The 19,616-nt window shown below is 42.5% G+C and overlaps 1 pseudogene; it reads right to left on the bottom strand.

Moving 5' to 3' along the window:
• Positions 1-2,814: 2,814 nt before the first annotated feature.
• On the bottom strand, positions 2,815-18,297 carry LOC123134123 (NADH dehydrogenase [ubiquinone] iron-sulfur protein 2-like; annotated as a pseudogene).
• Between the last annotated feature and the right edge of the window lie 1,319 nt (positions 18,298-19,616).

Raw genomic sequence — 19,616 nt, 5'->3', positions numbered from 1 at the left:
ATGCTATTTCCATAAGATTCTTCTTTCGTATTTTTAAGCAAGCCCTCGAGAGGGCTTAGTTGATAACGTTTTCTGTTTTCTCTTTCTTTTTCTATTTGTTTGTTTTGAGAAAGATATCGTCCAATTCTCCTTCTATTGATTCTTTTCTGATCGAGATGTATGGATCCATTTGTCTACATACATAGATTCTGTTCATGGATTAATGAAATTGTGCAAGAGCTCTATTTGCCTCTGCCATTCTATGAGTCGCTTCCTTTTTGCGTATGGAACCCCACTCCCTTTGGCAGCATCTACTAATTTGGAATTTAATTTGAAAGCCATATTTCGACCTGGACGCTTTTGGAATGCTTCTAATAGCCAACGAATGGCAAGTGCTCTTCCTTGTTTGGATCCTATTTCAATTGGAACTTTCTGCGTCGATCCTTTTTTATTACGTCTTGTTTTTACTCCTATATTGGGCGTTACTCCACGTTTTGCTTGACGTAAAACCAACAATGGATTTGTTTCTGTCTTTTGCTGAATCTTTTTCATGGTTCGATAGAGAATTTGATAAGGCAATGATTTTTTCCGTCTTTCATAATACGGTTAACCACCATGTTAACTAATCGATTACGAAAAATTGGATTGGATTTTGCAGTTCTTTTTTGCAGTACCTTGACGTGACATGAGCGTGAAAGAGGTTCAAGAATTCGTTTCATTTTTATAAGGGCTATAATAACTTTATTTTTTAGCTTTTGACCCCATATTGTAGGGTGGATCTCGTAAGATAGGAAAGATCTCCCTCCAAGCCGTACATAAGACTTTCATCGAATACGGCTTTCCACAGAATTCTATAGGGATCTATGAGATCGAGTATGGAATTCTGTTTACTTTAAATTGAGTATTCGTTTCCCTCCTTTTCCCACTAGGATCGGAAATCCTGTATTTTCCATATCCATACGATCAAGTCCATAGGTTTCTGAAATAGTGTAATGGAAAAACAAGTGCTTCGAATCATTGCTATTTGACTCGGGCCTATTCTGAAAAAGTCGAGGTATTTTGAATTGTTTGTTGACACGGACAAAGTAAGGGAAAACCTCTGAAAGAATTTCCATATTGACCTTGGACATATAAGAGTTCCGAATCGAAACCCTTTAGAAAGAAGATCTTTTGTCTCATGGTAGTATGCTCTAGTCCCTTTACGAAACTTTCGTTATTGGGTCCTTCTTCTGTTGCTCAATTTACATGGCATCATCAAATGATACAAGTCTTGGATAAGAATCTACAATGCACTAGAATGCCCTTGTTGATGATTCTTTACTACGACTGCATCCAGCTCGAATAATGCGATATCTCACACTGAGTTCCAAGATACTTAACCCTTCCTCCTCTTACTAATACTACAGAATGTTCTTGTATGCCCAATACCTGGTATAAGAAGTGATTTAAAATCCAAAAGTGAATCGTACTAATTTCCTTTACGTAAGGCAGAGTTGGGTTTTTGGGGTTGATAGTGGAAAAGTCGACAGAGAAGGATCAGCATATCCTTGTTTAAATAGGTCCACTAGACCTTAGCTACTTAATTTCATGGTATTTAGCATGGACGATAGAAGATTGGAATGATGGTATCAATGTGCCACATTGAAATGAGAGTGGCTATATCACTATCAATCAAGGTGGGACAGATCAGCCATCTCCACAGATTGCTAGTTTGCTGAAAACAATCCAGGTTTTGCCAAAAGAAAGCCAAACTCTCATCCAGATGCATCTTGATTCACATTTCTATATGATAATATGCACGACTGATTCTCGTATCTGCTGATACAAGAGATTCTTTCAAAAGATAACCCTAACCCCTGGGTGGGCGAAAGATGGAGACAATACTGCCGTTGAAGCGCAAGAGTGAGCAGCAGTCCGGTCAGCCCATGCTTTTGCAACTTGAGCAGGAAACTTCCAACCAAATAGGAGGAGGGGGCACTCCCAAATAGGAATGCAAACATAAAACGTGTGCTCTTGAGTCTCAATTACTCTTCTGACCGAAGTGAATAACAAACATCCCTTCCATCTGGACACTGAATAATGAGAGAATCGTAGAAGTTATCGGAATTCGAGGCTAGAGTCTTTGGCTGAACATACACAAATGATCGATTCCTTGCGCTAGCAAGTATTGGAGGTTAGTTGGATCACCATATGGTATAGATCGATAGATATATTTGACACGTCCTATAACATGGAGATGGAGATAGCCAAGCTCCTTTCGAGAAAGGCAAACCCTCTTTATCATCCAACACAACATCTCCCTATGGAATACCACCATTATCTTTCTCCATCTCACTCAATAGTATATATCGGTATAAATAGCTCAGCTCATGAAATAGAGTGAGCAAGAGCTCGAACTTGGTAGGAAAGTTCGGATAATTCGACTCGACTCCTTAGTGCAGCGTACACTTGCTTCAGCAAAACGAAGCTCATCCATTTGTTTTAGTAGATGACAATAGTCGATTTGACCGGTATCACAAATAACAGTTTTAGTAGAAAAGGGCATTGATGATTGAAAGGATTTCTCTTCGAATCACTAGTAACTATGTCAGCTTTTGTCATTCTGATGATACTGAATCGGATCAATATTTGGAATAACAATATCAAATCTATAAAATCGATTCATCATCGAGAATGGAATAGTATAACATAGGAATTTGATCCAAACAAACTCCAAATTGGGATTTCTTATTGGATCAAGAATCCCATTGCATTTTTCATCGTTTTCCATTTTGCTTCTTTCAGGTAGTTTTGGCTCGCAATAAAGCTATGGTCCTGATTGAGCAAGACTACGTCCTATCTCTCTACCTCTCCAAACACAATATATTGAGTACTTATGATGGTGACTACATCTGCTGGCATGTGATGTTTGGACATTGATAACCCACAAGTATAGGGGATCGCAATAGTTTTCGAGGGTAGAGTATTCAACCCAAATTTATTGATTCGACACAAGGGGAGCCAAAGAATATTCTCAAGTATTAGCGGTTGAGTTGTCAATTCAACCACACCTAGATAACTTAGTATCTGCAGCAAAGCATTTAGTAGCAAACTAATATGATAGTAATGGTAACAGTGGTAAAATTAACGGTAGCAGTTTTGTAGTAGTTGTAACAGTAGCAATAGTAAAGTAAATAAGCAAAGCACAATATGTGAAAAGCTTGTATGCATTGGATCAGTGATGGATAATTATATTGGATGCGATTCCTCATGTAATAGTTATAACATAGGGTGACACAGAACTAGCTCCAGTTCATCAATGTAATGTAGGCATGTATTCCGAATATAGTCATACATGCTTATGGAAAAGAACTTGCATGACATCTTTTGTCCTACCCTCCCATGGCAGCGGGGTCCTAATGGAAACTAAGGGATATTAAGGCCTCCGTTTAATAGAGTACCGGACCAAAGCATTAACGCATAGTGAATAAATGAACTCCTCAAGCTACGGTCATCACCGAGAAGTATCCCAATTATTGTCACTTCGGGGTTGTCGGATCATAACACATAATAGGTGACAATAGACTTGCAAGATAGGATCAAGAACTCACATATATTCATGAAAACATAATAGGTTCAGATCTGAAATCATGGCACTCGGGCCCTAGTGACAAGCATTAAGCATAGCAAAGTCATAGCAACATCAATCTCAGAACATAGTGGATGCTAGGATCAAACCCTAACAAAACTAACTTGATTACATGGTAAATCTCATCCAACCCATCACCGTCCAGCAAGCCTATGATGGAATTACTCACGCACGGCGGTGAGCATCATGAAATTGGTGATGGAGGATGGCTGATGATGATGACAACGACGAATCCCCCTCTTCGGAGTCCCGAACGGACTCCAGATCAGCCCTCCCGAGAGAGATTAGGGTTTGGCGGCGGCTCCGTGTCGTAAAACGCGATGAAACTTTCTCTCTGACTTTTTTCTATGCGAAACGGAATATATGGAGTTGAAGTTGAGGTCAGTGGAGCTCCAGGGGGCCCACGAGGCAGGGGGGAGCGCCCCCCACCCTCGTGGACAGGGTGTGGGCCCCCTGGCCTTGATTCTTTTCGCTAGTATTTTTTATATTTTCCAAAAGTTATCTCCGTGGATTTTCAGGTCATTCCGAGAAATTTTGTTTTCTGCACAATAAATAACACCATGGCAGTTCTGCTGAAAACAACGTCAGTCTGGGTTAGTTTCATTCAAATCATGCAAGTTAGAGTCCAAAACAAGGGCAAGAGTGTTTGGAAAAGTAGATACGTTGGAGACGTATCAACTCCCCCAAGCTTAAACCTTTGCTTGTCCTCAAACAATTCAGTTGATAAACTAAAAGTGATAAAGAAAAACTTTTACAAACTCTGTTTGCTCTTGTTGTTGTAAATATGTAAAGCCAGCATTCAAGTTTTCAGCAAAGATTATGAACTAACCACATTCACAATAATGCTTAGGTCTCATGTTTACTCATATCAATGGCATAATCAACTAGCGAGCAATACTCGGATGACAACACTTTCTCAAAACAAACATAATATGATATAACAAGATGGTATCTCGCTAGCCATTTATGAGACCGCAAAACATAAATGATGAGCACCTTTAAAGATTAAGGATTGACTAAACATTGTAATTCATGGTAAAAGAGATCCAGTCAAGTCATACTCAATATAAATTAATAGTAATGAATGCAAAGGACAGTGTGCTCTCCAGCGGGTGCTTTTTAATAAGAGGGTGATGACTCAACATAAAAGTAAATAGAAAGGCCCTTCGCAGAGGGAACCAGGGATTTGTGGAGGTGCCAGAGCTCGATTTTAAAATAGAGATGAATAACATTTGAGCAGTATACTTTCACTGTCAACGCCACAACTATGAGATCTCGATATCTTCCATGCTACATACATTATAGTCGGTTCCCAAACAGAATGGTAAATTTTATACTCCCCCACCACCAACAAGCATCAATCCATGGCTTGCTCAAAACAACGAGTGCCTCCAACTAGCAACAGCCCTGGGGGAGTTTTGTTTAATTATTTCGATTTGCTTTGATCCTTTTGATCATGGGACTGGGCATCCCGGTTACCAGCCATTTTCTCGTGAATGAGGAGTGGAGTCCACTCCCCTTGAGAATAACCCACCTAGCATGGAAGATATAGATAGCCCTAGTTGAAACATGAGCTGCTCGAGCATCCAAAACAGAATTTCATTTGAAGGTTTGGAGTTTGGCACATACAAATTTACTTGGAACAACAGGTAAATACCGCATATAGGAAGATAAGGTGGACTCATATGGAATAACTTTGGGGTTTATGGAGTTTGGATGCACAAGTAGTATTCCTGCTTAGTACAGGTGAAGGCTAGCAAAAGACTGGGAAGCGACCAACTGAGAGAGCGACAACAGTCATGAACATGCATTAAAATTAATCAACACCGAGTGCAAGCATGAGTAGGATATAATCCACCATGAACATAAATATCATGAAGGCTATGTTGATTTGTTTCAACTACATGCGTGAACATATGCCAAGTCAAGTCACTCGAATCATTCAAAGGAGGATACGACCCTATCATACCACATCACAACCATTTTAATAGCATGTTGGCACGCAAGGTAAACCATTATAAGCTCCTAGCTAATTGATCATGGGATAAGCAATATGATCTCTAATTGTCATTGCAAACATGTTTATTCATAATAGGCTGAATCAGGAACGATGAACTCATCATATTTACAAAAACAAGAGAGGCCGAGTTCATACCAGCTTCTCTTATCTCAATTAGTCCATCATATATCGTCATTATTGCCTTTCACTAGCACGACCGAATGGTGTGAATAATAATAATAGTGCACATGCATTGGACTAAGCTGGAATCTGCAAGCATTCAATTCAAGGGAGAAGACAAAGTAATATGGGCTCTTGGTTAAATCAACAATCATGCATATGAGAGCCACTAAGCATTTTCATTATGGTCTTCTCCTCTCAAACCCCAAAGGAAAGAAAAGAAAATAAAACTATTTACACCAGAAAGCTCCCAACAAGTAAAAGAAGAACGAGAAATATTTTTGGGTTTTCTTTTAATTGCTATTACAAGCATGGAAATTCTAACTAATTTTTTTTGTTTTTCTTAAGGTTTATCAAACACACAAGAAAAAAGCTAGAAAAAGAAATTAAACGAGCATGGATAGTAAAATGGAAGAGTATGAGCACCGACAACTAGAATAAGTGTGTGAACATGAATGTAATGTCGGTGAGAAATACGTACTCCCCCAAGCTTAGGCTTTTGGCCTAAGTTGGTCTATTGCCAGGAATAGCCTGGCTGATATCCGAAGTTATAACTGGGGTCGTACTGAGATGCAGCAACCAATGCCTCCTGAGCTGCGGCATGTTGGCGAGATGCCTACGCTATCCTCTCGTGTTCGGTTGCCTCCTCCCCAGTGACAACATATCTTGGTTTTGCCTGGTAATCAAAAAGGGAAGGAGCTGGGAGAGTAACATGGACAGCGCGGCGTCTGTCAAAGATTAGTCGATACTGGAGGAATTGTTCATTCCTCACAAGAAAACGATGCCTGACCATAGCGTCAGAATCTAAACAAGCGGAAGGCAACTCCATATCACCCTCACGTGGAGGTATACCAAGATAATTAGCAACACGGGTTGCATAAATCCCTCCAAATAAATCCCCAACTAAACCATCATTATGCAACCTACATGCAACAATCGCCCCCAAGTTGTAATCTTTATTACCTAATACAACACTCTTAAGGACACAAAGATCAGGGACACACATGTGAAATGCTTCATCTTTACCATTAATGCATCTACCAATGAAGAGAGCAAAATAATGTATAGCAGGAAAATGAATGCTCCCTATGGTAGCTTGTGCTATATCCCTAGATTCTCCCACAGTGATACTAGCAAGAAAGTCTTTATATTCAGATTTGTGGGATTCATTAACATTGCCCCATTGTGGGAGTTTGCAAGCAGTTGTAAAATCTTCTAGGTCCATGGTATAAGATTGATCATAAATATCAAACAGGACATTCTGAGAATTACGCGAAGATGTAAATTTAAATCTGCTCATGAATGAATCATTCAATTGGTAGTACTAAGGACACTTATCTTGCATGAAGTCCTCAAGATCGGCATTATGCACATATGCGTCAAATTCATCCTTGATGCCTGCATTGACCATAAACTCTTCTGACAGCCATTCACAAGGCCGCACCTCAGCTTCCCTTGTTGGTTCATCGTCTTGCTCACGCATAGCACGCCTGGGTCCTTTCTTTGTTGAGGAACCACCTTGGTACATTTTCCTAGACATATTTCCTCCTCTGAAAGAATTTCTGAAATTTTTAGTAAATTCAAAATAAAAGTGAATCAAACTAAACAAGATTGATAGCAACTACTCCCACAAGTGCCTAGAGCCTATATCATGCATTAGATTTACTTGGGACCTCATAAATTTAACATGCAAGCTCAAGAACAGGGTCACCTAGGCAGCAAAAATTTGCAATGAATAAAGCACTAGAACAAAAACTAATTGGACCATTGGAGGAGTCGCATACCAAGCAACAATCTCCCAAAGCAGTTTTGTGAATGGAGCTTTGAGCGAGGAGATCGAAAATCACAGCAAAATGAGCTAGAACTCGTGCTTGAGCTGCATGGGGATTTTTTTGGGGAGGAAGATGGAGTGTGTGGGTGCAGGAATAAGTGGAGGGGGACCACCATGGGCCCACAAGGCAGGGGGCGTGCCCAGTAAGAGTGGGCGCGCCCTGGACCCTTGTGGCCAGGTGCTTGCCCCCTGCTGTGTTCTTAGTGCCTAAAATCCTCAAATATTCCATAAAAAATCATACTAAATTTGTAGGGCAATTGGAGAACTTTTATTTTTGGGATATTTTTTTATTGCAAGGATAATTCAGAAAACGGACAAATAATACTTTTTTTGCTTTATCTAATCTAAATAACAAAAAGTAAGAAAAGGGTACAGAAGGTTGTGCCTTCTAGTTTCATCCATCTCATGATCATCAAAATGAATCCACTAACAAGGTTGATCAAGTCTTGTTAAAAAAACTCATTCCAAATAACACGGAACCGGAGAAATATCGAATAACACTAGGTTACCTCAACGGGGATATGAACATCCCCAATAATAAGAATATCATATATTTTTCTTGACAGTAGGAAGAGGAGATTCAAAACCTCCAATAATGATAGTTGGAATTTTTCCAATAGAATTGATGCTATGAACTTGAGGTTGTTTCCTCGGAAAGTGTACCATATGCTCATTACAATTAACATGAAAAGTGACATTGCCTTTGTTGCAATCAATAACAGCCCCTACAATATTCAAAAAGGGTCTACCAAGTATAATCAACATACTATCGTCCTCGGGAATATCAAGAATAACAAAGTCCGTTAAGATAGTGACATTTGCAACCACAACAAGCACATCCTCACAAATACCGACAGGTATAGTAGTTGATTTATCAGCCATTTGCAAAGATATTTCAGCAGGTGTCAACTTATTCAACTCAAGTCTACGATATAAAGAGAGAGGCATAATACTAACACCGGCTCCAAGATCACATAAAGCAGTTTTAACATAGTTTCTTTTAATGGAGCATGGTATAGTTGGTACCCCTGGTTCTCCAAGTTTCTTTGCTATTCCACCTTTAAAAGTGTAATTAGCAAGCATGGTGGAAATTTCAGCTTCCGGTATCTTTCTTTTATTTGTAATGATATCCTTCATGTATTTAGCACAAGGGTTTACTTTGAGCATATTAGTTAAGCGCATACGTAAGAAGATAGGTCTAATCATTTCAGCAAAGCGCTCAAAATCCTCAACATTCTTTTTCTTGGATCGCTTCGGAGGAAAAGGCATGGGTTTCTGAACCCATGGTTCTCTTTCTTTACCGTGCTTCCTAGCAACGAAGTCTATTTTATCATACGTTGATTCTTTGATTGTGGGTTATCAAGATCAACAGCAGGTTCAATCTCTACATCATTATTATTGCTAGGTTGAGCATCAACATGAACATTATCATTAACATTATCATTAACATTATCACTAGGTTCATGTTCATCACCTGATTGTGTTTCAACATCAGAAATAGAAATATCATTGGGACTCCCAGGTATGTCTATAACAGGTTCACTAGAAGCATGCAAAGTCCTATTATTTTTATTTTTCTTCTTTTTAGATGGACTAGGTGCATCTACATTATTTCTCAGAGAATCCTGCTCGATTCACTTAGGGTGGCCTTCAGGATACAAAGGTTCCTGAATCATTCTACCAGTTCTAGTAGCCACTCTAACAACAAAATCATGTTTATTATTTAATTCATCGAGCAAATCACTTTGAGCTTTAAGTACTTGTTCTGCTTGAGTGGTAACCATAGAAGCATATTTGCTAATGAGTTTAAGTTCATTTTTAATTCTATCCATATAATCACTCAAGCGTCCAATCGTGAAAGCATTACTCTTTAATTCTCTACCAACATAAGCATTAAAACTTTCTTGCCTAGCCATAAAATCATCAAATTCATCCAAACATTGGCTAGGAAACTTAGTATATGGGATTTCAACTTCATCATATCTATAGAGAGAATTTACCTTTACTACCTATGTCGGGTTATCAAGACAATGTGTTTCTTCAACAGGCGGTATATTAAGACCATGTATTTCTTCAATAGGAGGTAAATTCTTAACATCTTCAGGTTTAATACCTTTTTCTTTCATAGATTTCTTTGCCTCTTGCATATCTTCAGGACTGAGGAATAGAACTCCCCTCTTCTTCGGAGTTGGTTTAGGAATAGGCTCAGGAGTTGGCTCAATTGGCTCAGGAATTGGCTCAGGAAGAGTCCAATTATTTTCATTAGTCAACATATTATTCAATAAAAATTCGGCTTGGTCGACTATTCTTTCCCTGAAAACACAACCAGCACAACTATCCAAGTGGTCCTTGGAAGCATCTGTTAGTCCATTATAAAAGATATCGAGTATTTCATTTTTATTAAGAGGGTGACCAGGCAAAGCATTAAGTAATCGGAGAAGCCTCTCCCAAGCTTGTGGGAGACTCTCTTCTTTAATTTGCACAAAATTATATATTTCCCGCAAGGCAGCTTGTTTCTTATGAGTAGGGAAATATTTAGCAGAGAAGTAATAAATCATATCTTGGGGACTACGCACACAACCAGGATCAAGAGAATTAAACCAAGTTTTAGCATCACTGTTTAATGAGAACATAAATATCTTAAGGATATAATAATAGCGAGACTTCTCATCATTAGTGAACAGGGTGGCTATATCATTCAATTTAGTAAGATGTGCCACAACAGTTTCGGATTCATTGCCATAAAAAGGATCAGATTCAACTAAAGTAATAGTTTCAGGATCAACAGAGAATTCATAATCCTTATCAGTAACAAAGATAGGTGAAGTAGCAAAAGCAGGGTCATATTTCATTCTAGCATTCAGAGATTGCTGCTTCCATTTAGCTAATATCTTCTTAAGATCATATCTATCATTGCAAGCAAGAATAGCTCTAGCAGCTTCTTCATCCATAACATAACCCTCGGGAACAACAAGCAATTCATACTTAGGGGGAGAACCTTCATCATCACTATCATCAATAGTTTCATCTTCAATAATTTCATTCTCTCTAACCCTAGCAAGTTGTTCATCAAGAAATTCACCTAATGGCAAAGTAGTATCAAGCACAGAAGTAGTTTCATCGTAAGTATCATGCATAGCAGAAGTGGTGTCATCAATAACATGTGACATATCAGAATTCATACCAGTAGCAGGTTTAGGTGTCGTAAGCTTACTCAAAACGGAAGGAGAATCTAGTGCAGAGCTAGATGGCAGTTCCTTACGTCCCCTCCTAGTTGAGGGGAAAATCTTAGTTCTTTCGTCTTTCAAGTTCTTCATAGTGATCAGCAGATATAAATCCTAAGTGACTCAAATAATAGAGCTATGCTCCCCGGCAACGGCGCCAGAAAATAGTCTTACCCACAAGTATAGGCGATCACAACAGTTTTCAAGGGTAGAGTATTCAACCCAAATTTATTGATTCGAAACAAGGGGAGCCAAAGAATATTCTCAAGTATTAGCAATTGAGTTGTCAATTCAACCACACCTGGATAACTTAGTATCTGCAGCAAAGTATTTAGTAGCAAAGTAATATGATAGTAATGGTAACAGTGGTAAAATTAACGGTAGCAGTTTTGTAGTTGTTGTAATAGTAGCAACAGTAAAGTAAATAAGCAAATCACAATATGTGAAAAGCTCGTAGGCATTCGATCAGTGATGGATAATTATGTCGGATGCGATTCCTCATGTAATAGTTATAACATAGGGTGACACGGAACTAGCTCCAGTTCATCAATGTAATGTAGGCATGTATTCTGAATATAGTCATACGTGCTTATGGAAAAGAACTTGCATGCCATCTTTTGTCCTACCCTCCCGTGGTAGTGGGGTCCTAGTGGAAACTAAGGGATATTAAGGCCTCCTTTAATAGAGTACCGGACCAAAGCATTAATACATAGTGAATACATGAACTCCCAAACTACGGTCATCACCGAGAAGTATCCCGATTATTGTCACTTCGGGGTTGTCGGATCATAACACATAATAGGTGACCATAGATTAACAAGACAGGATCAAGAACTCACATATATTCATGAAAACATAATAGGTTCAGATCTGAAATTGTGGCACTCGGGCCCTAGTGACAAGCATTAAGCATAGCAAAGTCATAGCAACATCAATCTCGGAACATAGTGGATACTAGGGATCAAACCCGAACAAAACTAACTTGATTACATGGTAAATCTCATCCAACCCATCACCGTCCAGCAAGCCTACGATGGAATTACTCACGCACGGCGGTGAGCATCATGAAATTGGTGTTGGAGGATGGTTGATGATGATGACGACGACAAATCCCCCGCTCCGGAGCCCTGAACGGACTCCAGATCAGCCCTCCCAAGAGAGATTAGGGCTTGGCGGCGGCTCCGTATCATAAAACGCAATGAAACTTTCTCTCTGATTTTTTTCTCTGCGAAACGAAATATATGGAGTTGGATTGAGGTCGGTGGAGCTCCAGGGGGCCCATGAGGCAGGGGGCACGCCCAGGGGGAGGGTGCGTGCCCCCACCCTCGTGGACAAGGTGTGGGCCCCCTGGCCTTGATTCTTTCGCTAGTATTTTTTATATTTTCCAAAAGTTATCTCCGTGGATTTTCAGGTCATTCTGAGAACTTTTGTTTTCTGCACAATTAATAACACCATGGCAGTTCTGCTGAAAACAGCGTCAGTCCGGGTTAGTTTCATTCAAATCATGCAAGTTAGAGTCCAAAACAAGGGCAAAAGTGTTTGCAAAAGTAGATACGTTGGAGACGTATCAGACATAGAATCGAGTCCTTGTGAATGGGCAAAGCCAGGTGCTCATATTTTACAACGGTAGGGATGATTACTCCCATTACCGACAAGAGAGACACCAAATTCACCGTTAGGTGCTTCAACTGCGGTATAGGTAGAAGGAGCTGATATGGAAAAACCTTCTATATAAAGTTTGAAATGGTGAATTGAGGTAGAGTAGAACGATGATCCGGTAGTAATTTGGCCGGCTATGGAAAGCAAAAGCTTGCATCTGCTCCCCCTAAACTATAACGGGTCCCATATCTCTCCAAACCTAACGTGGTAGTTTCCCATCATAAGTCTTTCCATCTATAGATTGAGCGTTTACCCACCAAGGATCCCATTTGTTCAGAAATCAGTCGACTGCTTCTATAGATAAGGCGGAATGTCCTTATTCAGCATTATAGCACATAGTCTCCGACCCTACTAAAGCGCTTCGCTAACTCGAAGCGCCTTGCTATGAGAATGAAGTGTCGCTAACGCTCGGCTAAGTCGACGAACCCTCACCATGACCATTCGCTTTCTCAGTAGCGAAAGCGCTTCTTTTTGCCCCTTAACTTCATAAAGTATTTGGAAAGAAAAGAAAGAGATTCTTGGTTTAATTGCTCCCACTTCTTCATCTGCGCTCGTCAAGCCAACATTGCTTTTTGGGAGGCGAAAGAGGGGTTGAAGCGGACATGTCGAAATGACAGCATCGAAGATGTCTATATACACAGGAACTCTTATTCTAGACTGCGTTCTGAAAAAGTAGCCTACTTGACAGAAAGAGCGGGCACTCTTGGCACGGAGGTAGGCACTCTCGTCTTTGAACCCCACCGTCACTTTGAATTTAGTGGGGCACTATTTACTTACAGCCTCTACGAGTTGCAAGTGAATGGGGCCGGTGCGTGGTGAACGGAAGGGTTCATCAAGTCATTTCTCACCTTAACCCCTAAATTAAATAGGAAGAGGGGTAGGTGACTAATAGGGGGCAATTGCATTGCACCTGACTATGAGGGACCTCTTGATACCTTAGGTTCACTTCCTAACTAGTAGCCGGTTTCCTGTCGTGGAATCCTTTTCCCAGTGCGCGGAGCCCCGACGAGGAAGGTGTTAGTGCTTTCTCATGGGGTCAAAAATGCTAATCCCTCTTTTCGTGCCGGGAAGAAGATAAGAAAAGGCAAAGCCTTATCTTGGTTTCCCACCCTGTTGCTTCTAAAGGTTGCCCTCTCTCGGCTAGATTTTGGTCCAGCATACTACGAGGATCCCGTATCCCGTACAACGTCTTTCTCCCTCCTGGGTTACCGTGGTTACTATGCTGCTGTGTTTCCCGGTCCTTTTCTTTTAGTGCTTCGATCCGAAGTGATAGCTTGACACGTTTTCCATGGATAAGATGGCACCGCTCTAGCTCACTAAAGAATGGGACGGCAGTGGTCCACCGGCAAGCTCGTTCTGATCCTGGACACAGTACATTGGAATCTTGAAGCACCACCATGAACACTACCGCGCGTGTGCTTGCGATGCAGTAAGGCACCACCCTGTTGTGCCAGCAGCCAACTCCGGAGTGTTAGCTTAGTTATCCTCATCAAGCCACAACCTTGATGTCTAGCTTCCCAACTGGTAGACGGTTCCCTTTCCCCAGGATCAATGAAGAAGGGAGAAGTCAATTGATTCGTCCGAAGAATCGGAAGCGAAGCGCTAAGCCGGGGCGAGGGGACGGGAAAAGAAACTGCTTTGAAGAAAGATATTGGGGTTCCCAATTCTTCTCCATGCCCAACGAGATGCGCCATCCTCGGGATGCTTTACTCCTAACCCCCACGGTGGTTCCGAGACGGAGCTTAACCCGAGTCTCGATTAAGAACGGCGATGATCTATGTTTCACACGGCGCACGATTCCATGGATAGTTTCATTCGAGATCGTGATGGAGGACATAGCTTATGATCATCGGCTTTGATCATGACACTAGGCATTTGATTAGGACATTACACAATGATCCGAACACTTTTTCGCATCTCTTCAATACGGATACAGTAAGGATCATAGCGATCTCCTCTAGTACCTACTGGTACGTCAAGATTCGATTGGACATGAACATCATAAGGTGCTGCTCTTCGCGAATCCCAGTATACCCCAGGTTGGGATGGGTAGGCCCACCACTTCACTTTTGCACTTTCACTTAGGTCCGGGCCAAGTCAATGGGGGGACCATGTCGGGCTCCTTCCCCCCAAAACAAACTGTATGTGGGAGTTTCCCTTCAAACGGCTCGAATCATTCTCAGATGCCCTGAGAGGCATCTTTCCTAATGATCCAGTGGTTCACGCGCGCGCAAACAAGCACCAGCCACAACAGGAAGGAACTATGACCAATAGAGTTAGACATAGAGTGTCATACTTCTTTATCTTGTGATGGTTGAGGAGTTTCTTTCTCAGAGGGTGCGGGACGCTTGTGGCGTTCGTGCCTTCTGTACCACCACAGGTCGTTCTTGGGCAAATCCCGCTCCTAAACATAAGGGAGGGATAGGGGGATAGGGGCCCTCAAAATCATATAAATAAGGTTGTAGAAAGACCACTTCCATTCGATGTTCCGGGGCGCCCGATTTGATCGACGAATTTGGTGAGTTGATCCGCTTTGATCCAGGAGAAAGCCCAGTCAGCCACCTTTTCAGTGCAGGTCACGCGACCTACAACTCGGCCTTTGCTTTTTGAGACTTCCTCTACCCACATCTCTATGTGCCCGTAGCACTTTCATATGGAGAAAGATGGGCTTACCATGTTCCATCAATAGCACCCAACCTATGCTGATTTTGGCGGACCATGCTCCACCCCGGTGAACTCATGCGGTTCCGACGTGCCCAGAGGCCAGAGGCGAATCCGTTCATGGTCCATAGGACCAATACCATTCGAAGGTTCATGGCCCACCCCGCTTAGAATAGGAATCTTTTACCTGGCTTACACACATTCGCTCACTTACGTTGTCCCCCCTCAGCTCACCCTAGCCCCGGGTACATCGTCTCCAAGGTTTCACACAAAATCTTCACTGACAACATATGCATGCTTTTGTAGGGTCAGGCCGAACTGTTGTTGCCTGATGGGAACTTCCCCCATATTTTTATTAATGTCTTCATGTTGCACGACCTCTTAACATTACACCACTGAATCCCCAATCATTTGCTTGATGTGCAGTGATAGTACCAATATCCACTAATCGTTGTTTCCAGATACGGTTGTCGGTTGACATCTCTTCTAATTCGTCGAGACGAGAAGAAAATTGTTGTGTGGAGGAATCAATATCTCAACATAAGCCAAGAGGCAGATCTTATGCCACTCCACTAGGTCGTACGAAACTGGCATGCATCCTGGCTCCCGAGACTCTTTCATAGAATTCCAACAATTTCTCCCGCTCCTCAAAAGCCTAAAGGAACGGAGTTGATTCTCTCACATCCATAGAATGAGTAGTCAAAGCAAGTGCATGATAACACTCTTATATATTGAGCTCATAATGGTACCTCACAATTCAAAAGTCTCTTTACGGCTGAAGAATGAGCGTGTTCTTGGGCAATCATAAAAACATAGATAGGGTCAACGCCGACACGAACAACGAAACTTTACGATAGCTTTTTCGTACACATTCACTTGCATCACATAGACAAGAGCTCTCTAAACCGTGCAATAAGGTCACCCATAACACGGCTCTCCCACTGGAGTTACCTTAGCCCCGGGCCATGCTATTCCATGATATCTGAAAATTTTGACTAATTATTATCATCGTCTTGAAAGCTGGGCGCCTTTTTAATATGAGTGGGGCTCCTAGTCTAGGTGGCGCCTTCGTGGAGCCAAACTGAAGGAAGAGCAAAAGGGCGATGCCACACCTGGCTTCGAATAGGAGGGGGGTTTAGCTCTGGATCCTGCCTGCTTGCAGAAATGAATGGATTAGAAAGGGGGATGGGTTCTATTTCTGGGCCGGGCAGGAGGTGAAGGCCAGAAGAAGAAGAGAAGTGCGCCTTCCCGGTAAGGAAGAGGATAAAAAGGTGATGTCATCTACCTCGACCTATTTCCTGAGGCGTTGGAAACGAAGACCGGCTCAGAGAATCACTGGTGTGCTTTCTCTCCCCCATCGTTTCACGAACAAAGAAGTCATCCTTGACTTTACTATTGACCATTCCATCCCTATCGAGCCGCCTCTTTGAAGTATTTACCTCTGCCTTTCTTTTTTGAGAACATACCCTTCAAATCAAAAAGAAAAAAAGAAAGAAAAGTTCCTCGTCTGTGATTTAATCGACCCTAAGGGAGTTTACTCGACCCATTCTCCAGTCTCCCGCATTTCTCAAGTGTGCGACTCCGTATGAGGACCTCCTTCCCTTTTGCTGTGCCCACCCTTCGTTCACACGGTTATCAAAGCGGAGGAAGGGCGGGCAGCAGGTACCACGAGCCCTCTGTCCCACACATCTATCAAGAAGCAAGTGTAGTTCACTGGTTCCACCAAATGCTCCTATCTCTCGGCAAAGATCGTGTGAGTGTGCAGTTATGCTTCGCCATGGAATAGATCGATTCAGTTCCCCTTCTTTTCTGGTGCACTCGCTTTGTATCTCCGACACACAACAAAGGACGTGGTGGGAAGAAAGCTGCCCTAGCCTCTGTCCGGTCGATCATTCTGCTGGCATCTTGCATTCACGCCTCCGTTTGACTGCCGCTCAGGAATGTAGTTGTAGATATGTGAGTCTTAGTGGGTTGTTGGCTCCACCTCTTATCTCCTTCCACGACATGCTGTAGTTGTCGCCATATTCAATATGTCACTTAGTCATATCTGCCTCGCAGCGGGTCGGCACCTCTGAAAGAACGGGAGGGTGGACTTCATTCAGTGACTTCATGATCGCCCTCTAAACGATCAAATGAGGTAAAGCTTGAAGATAAGTTTTGTACTCGATTAATTTCTTAGTCCCTCTAGTCGGGTGGGCGCCGGCCGGCCGGACCCCCCTGAAAATCGTACGTGCGGGTCTCCCCGCATGCGGATCACGCAATTTGAGGTGGCCCAGCCCAACATTCATTCACAAATCCTGTAGTGAAATTGAGACCGCTCGACCTCGGAAGCTAATTCGCATGTAGGCAGCGATGTCTTAATACAGTTGACTCTATCTATTCATTGATACATTGGCTCGCTCCCCCCCTCTTTTTTCAAGAATGAATGAGCCACTCGGACCTTCCATCTCCGTCAAATTACCTAGCTTCCCCTGGCTCTTCCACCGTCTAGGCTCCTTTTTCTCCCTATGCTTCCCCATCGCAGGCCCACCATGCTTCGCACTTGGGCATTTTCGCCAAACGGTCAGTAGTGCCATCCTCCTCGCAGGCTATCTGTATGGGTGGGTTGTCCCTTGCTGCTACATTTTGTTAGGTGCTATGAATTACAAGAAATTCAGTGGTTAACTTGGACAGCAGGCGGGTTACACGTTCCAGTGTGCCGAGATTTGAGGCGCAGGTGGTGATGATCACCCCGGGGTATGTGCTAGCGCCCTTGACGGGCACTCCAGGACCTGCCTACTCTCGTGAAAACCCAGGTCAGTCCTCTGACCAGGTGTGTGGATAACGAGGCCACCTTCACAACCTTCTCCCTTTTGTCTTTATCCAAAGTCAGGTAGGGCGGTTCACTTGAGTTACTCAACCGTTCCTTTGCCCGGTGCTCATGACGCGCTACGGAACCTCCACCGTTCTAGCAGCATAGGAGCCTACTCAACGTCAGTGGCTTCGTGCCACACTAGAGTGATCCAATATGTGGTTCCACATGTTCCACCACTTCTCCGTTCATTTCCAATACTGATCGTGAAACACCATGAGCAGCAGGATGTTGAGGTCCGGAATTCGAAGTGAAATTCTTGATTTGTCCGTTCCTAGTCGTCATGGGAAAGAAATAAGAAATAGATTATTCCCCTAGAGCTTTTCCAGTACCACCATTACTCAAAATGCATCCCCGCGCGTCTACCTGGCGCTTTTCTTAGCCACCTTGCATGCAAGTGAAGCCCTATTGGAAGCAACTAATAGCTCACTAAGCGATGATTGATGTAGTCAGTCAGTGCCCTCGATTATTCTATTCCTGATAGAAGGATCATGGCACCCCGGAAGCATTCCATCCAGCCGCAGCATCTCCTTCAACCATGCGAGGACAAAACTGATGTTAGCTACGTTCCAGCGTTCACCGCACAGAGGCGGTCTCGAACACTACCTATGATAATAAATCCAAAGGAAAGGTCGACAAAATGATTCGGTCTGACTTTATCGCTATTCTGGATTGAGTAAAAAAGTGATATATGAAGTTCAGGGCCTTACCAAAACCGTCATTGCCCTATTATGTATAGGCCGTACTAAGCCAATAGCGAATAACAAACTCTTTCCTGCTCCCTCAACCTTAATTAACTCCCCCATCCTGCCAAGCCTCAGCTGCCAGCCCATTGTACCTAAGCACACTATGGCAAATTGATACAAGTAGCTAAAGATCTTGCATCCGACATCTCTGGCCGAACGGTTAGGCAACATTCGGGCCCCTGGGTCAAAATTCTGCTTACCAAACAAGATGTCGAGAGGCAAACTCTGCTATTCCCCTCCTGCAAAAATGATACTGGTTGTATCATCCATGTGGAAGAGGGTAAGCTTTTGGCAACACCCTTTTCATATTTGAAAGGATGAATACTTGTTGGGTCCTGCAGACCAAGATAGCCTCAGATCAAAACCTAATAAATGTACCTGGGGTTGATCATATTTTCTGGCAATAAGTATTCAAGAATTTGAGCGCATATGTAGCTAAAACCTCTGCCACCTGAATACTTGATTCATTAAGGTCCTCACCCTATACCCGGAAGTCTCTATCATTATCTTTGTCTGTTAGGCGTCACAGGGTTGGGACTCCCTAAATCAAACTGCAATCATTGTTTATCAACCACTCACGACGACACCGAGACCTTTGACTTAGCTCCCACAGGTCATCCACCCGGGGCGGAAGATAATGAAAGGAAGACAAAGTCCTGACTAAATCAACACACAGTAACCTCAACCTTCTACCCATTCCATCCATCATATCTGTCGAGTCAAGGAGATTCGTTCTTATCTATAGATAAGGCAAGAGAGCACTAATGACCTCGCGGATGGACAGGGTTTCGAACCCCCGGTATTCCTATCAATACTTCAGGTTTCAAAATCGACTCTTTCAACCGCTCATACATCCAT

The sequence above is a fragment of the Triticum aestivum genome, chromosome 6B (assembly GCF_018294505.1).
Source record: "Triticum aestivum cultivar Chinese Spring chromosome 6B, IWGSC CS RefSeq v2.1, whole genome shotgun sequence".
Taxonomy (NCBI): Eukaryota; Viridiplantae; Streptophyta; class Magnoliopsida; order Poales; family Poaceae; genus Triticum; species Triticum aestivum.
The sequence above is the reverse complement of the archived record's forward strand: the minus strand, read 5'-3'. Positions and strand labels throughout refer to the sequence as shown.